Here is a 4340-nt window from a genome sequence, read left to right on the forward strand (position 1 = left end):
CCGAAATCTTTGATCATCTCATCAAAGCGTATATTCCAACTCCGAGATGCTTACTCCAGTCCTCAGAAGGATTGCCGAAGTGTTCCATACTTGTTAGCATCTTTTAGGATTGACAAAACCTTATGGTTGTATACATACAACCTTTACTCAAGCATCTCGTCGAGGAAAAAATGTTTTGACATCCCATCTGCAAGATTTCATAAATAATGCAGTAACTGCTAATATAATTCCAACAGACTCTTAGCATCGCTACGAGTGAGAAAGTCTCATTGTAGTCAACTCCTTGAACTTGTCGGAAAACATCTTAGCGACAAGTCGAGCTTTCTTAATGGTGACACTTACCATCATTGTCCGTCTTCCTTTTAAAACCCATCTGTACCCAACAACCTTACGATCATCAAGTAGTTCTTCCGGAGTCTACACTTTGTTTTTATACATGGATCCTCTCTTGGATTTTATGGCCTCGAGCCCTTTTTCGGAATCTAGGCCCACCATCGCTTCTCCATAGCTCGTAGGTTCATTGTTGTCTAGCAACATGACCTTCAAGACAGGATTACCGTACCACTATGAAGTAGTACGCGTCCTTGTCGACCTACGAGGTTTGGTAGTGACTTGATCCGAAGTTTCATGATCACTATCATCAGCTTCCACTTCAACTGGTGTAGGCGCCACATGAACAACTTCCCGTGCCCTGCTACACACTGGTTGAAGTGATGGTTCAATAAACTCATCAAGTCTCCACCATCCTCCCACTCAATTCTTTCAAGAGAAACGTTTCCTTGAGAAAGGACCCATTTCTAAAAAAATCACTTTTGCTTCCGAATCTGAGATAGGAGGTATACCCAATTGTTTTGGGCGTCCTATGAAGATGCATTTATCCACTTTGGGTTCGAGCTTATCAGGCTGAAACTTTTTCACATAAGCGTCGCGGCCCCAAACTTTTAAGAAACGACAGCTTAGGTTTCTCTAAACCATAGTTCATACGGTGTCATCTCAACGGAATTACGTGGTGCCCTATTTAAAGTGAATGCATTTGTCTCTAATGCCTAACCCATAAACGATAGGTGTAATTCGATAGAGACATCATGGTATGCACCATATCCAATAGGGTGCAGCTATGATGTTTGGACACACCATCACACTATGGTGTTCCAGGCGGTATTAGTTGTGAAACAATTTCCACAATGTCTTAATTTTGTACCAAACCCCTAACTCAGATATTCATCCCTATGATCATATCATAGACATTTTATCCTCTTGTCACGACGATCTTCAACTTCACTCTGAAATTACTTGAACCTTTCAATAATTCAGACTTGTGTTGCATCAAGTAAGTATACTTAGCATCTACTCAAATCATCTGTGAAGTAAGAACATAACGATATCCACTGCGTGCCTCAACACTCATTGGATTGCACACATCAAAATGTATTACTTCCAACAAGTTGCTTTCTTGTTCCATCTCACTGATAATGAGGCCTTTCAGTCATCTTGCCCATGTGGTATGATTTGCATGTCTCAAGTGATTCAAAATCAAGTGTGTCCAAATGATCCATCTGTATGGAGTTTCTTCATGCGTATATACCAATAGACATGGTTCGCATGTCTCAAATTTTTCAAAAAATGAGTGAGTCCAAAGATCCATCAACATGGAGCTTCTTCATGCATTTTATACCAATATGACTCAAATGAAAGTGCCACAAGTAGGTGGTACTATATCATTACTATCTTATATCTTTTGGCATGAACATGTGTATCACTACGATCGAGATTCAATAAACCATTTATTTTAGGTGCAAGACCATTGAAGGTATTATTCAAATAAACAAAGTAACCATTATTCTCCTTAAATGAATAAACGTATTGCGATAGGCATAATCCAATCATGTCTATGCTCAACGCAAACACCAAATAACAACTATTTAGGTTTAACACCAATCTCGATGGTAGAGGGAGCATGCGATGTTTGATCACATTAACCTTGGAAACACTTCCAACATATATCGTCACCTCGCCTTTAGCTAGTCTCCGTTTATTTCGTAGCCCTTTTATTTCGAGTTACTAACACTTAGACTGAACCGGTATCTAATACCCTGGTACTACTAGGAGTACTAGTAAAGTACACATTAATATAATGTATATCCAATATACTTCTGTCGACCTTGCCAGCCTTCTCATCTATCGAGTATCTAGGGTAGTTCTGCTTTAGTAACCGTTCCCCTTGTTAAAGAAGCACTTAGTCTCGGGTTTGGGTTCAACCTTGGGTTTCTTCACTAGAGCAGCAACTGATTTTCCGTTTCATGAAGTATCCCTTCTTGCCGACTAGGGGTACTCACCACGTCGTCTCTCTATCAGTTGGATTGGGCCAAGGACCCCCATGGCCGTATACTCATGGGCCAGTTCGGACAACCCCTGCTGCATACAAGGAAGACTCCACAAGACTTGACGCCCAAGACAAGGACTCTCCTAAACCCTAGGCCTCCGGTGTCTTATATAAACCAAGGCCAGGCTAGTCAATAGACAATCTCATATTCATTACTACAATCTCGTGGTAGATACATGTACTCTGTACTACACCCATATGAAAACAATCAAAAGCAGCATGTAGGGTATTATCTCTTCAAGAGAGCCCGAAGCTGGGTAAAACCCCGTGTCCATGTTACCATCGCTCCAAGACGCCTAGCTTAGGACCCCTACTACGAGATACGCCGGATATTGAACTGACATTGGTGCTTTCATTGAGAGCCTGCTGGGTGTTGCCATGGCGTGATGGTATCTTCAACCAATACCGAATCAAGTCAAACTAACCTGGAGTTTGAAGCTATTAGCGTCTCACGTGATGGCCGATGAGATTAACATATAGTGCTACCACCAGTAGTACTAATTGGAAGCAATTCTCCCGAGGTTTGGATAATCAACTCAGCTATCTCATACATGGAGATCATTCGCGGACGGCTTTGTCGTTCCCCACCTATGATCCGGCCACTTCTGTGTTTGCCGCCGGACAACTTTTCATCAGACTTTGTTTCATGTGCCTCTGATTTGGCCATCCACTCATATTACTGCCAGGTGGTACCTCTCCAAATTATTTTTAATGCATAAATATTTTTTCTGGGGAATTATTGCTTGGGCCAGTGTTGTTTTCTCTGCACAGCCGAGGAGGACGAACACGTCTGCGTACAGTCCGCGCGAAGCAGCGCCCGTAGCTAAACATAATTCAGCTATGCGGCAACCCACAAGGAGATCAATTTCCCCTTTTCTTTATTAGGAAATCCTCATGTGCTATTCTTCCTAAATAGATATATACAATACAAACTATTTGTGCCATTATGTTTTCTTTTCGATTTGTGCTATTGTGTGTATAGATTGCGGTACGGACTATGTTAACATCCACTGTTTGGCGATACATCGGATCCGGCCTCAATCTGGCCCACGTGTGATCCGGCCAAAGGGATAGTGCGGATCAGTGCACTGATCAGAGCTCGGCTCGATGGCAGCACAGCACAGGGAGATTTATTTCTTTCATTTTTAATTCAATACCTATGTAGTCGACCACTGGTTGTCTTCTACTTTTTCTGACAAATACGCAGAATAAAAGTGCTACTACACATATCGAGGATTAGCTTTGCAGCATGTTCGGCACAGATCAATTCGTCCGTTTGCTTCGATCTACTACAGTCGTCTCTACTGGCGTTCAGGTCGTATTTTTCCAAATTATTCGTTTAGCATTATTATACACAGAATATTTTTTGTTGGCCTGTACTGCATCATTTTGCCAGAGAAATTCTACTGTCGTTTGTACCCGGCATCAGTCTGGCCAGCCTCTCCCTGTCACCTGGGTAGGCCGACCTTCGCCGACATCGCCGTGCCACAACGCCAACGCGCCATCGAGTAGCCTCAGCGCTCAGGCCATATTTACCAAACTTTTTTCGCAAAAATTAATTATGCACCTTTTTTATTATTATTATTTGGTTTGCACTATTTTACCTGTGCATGCAATTGACTTAAATCAGGCCGCACTATTCCCTCGGCGTGGCGTCCTCATCGCCCACCTCCATCGACCGAATTTTCTCGTCGCCTTGGAGCGCTGCCCTTTGTTGGCAACCCCGCGTCGTCGCTTCATCAACCTACTCGTCCGGAGATTCCAGTGTCGCCCGGCGGCCTGCTCCATCACCCCGGCTAGACCGGGGGGCTTCAACTCTTCGGAGTGCCGAGCTCTTCACTCGGCCACATCGGGCTTGGGGGCTGAGACCTTGTCCCGCACCAAGCTCGGACCGCGTCATCAATGCCGAACACATTAACCAGCTAAGTCGCTTTCATGCTCAAAAATTTTCAGTTTT

Source organism: Triticum aestivum, chromosome 3B (assembly GCF_018294505.1).
Source record: "Triticum aestivum cultivar Chinese Spring chromosome 3B, IWGSC CS RefSeq v2.1, whole genome shotgun sequence".
Classification (NCBI taxonomy): Eukaryota; Viridiplantae; Streptophyta; class Magnoliopsida; order Poales; family Poaceae; genus Triticum; species Triticum aestivum.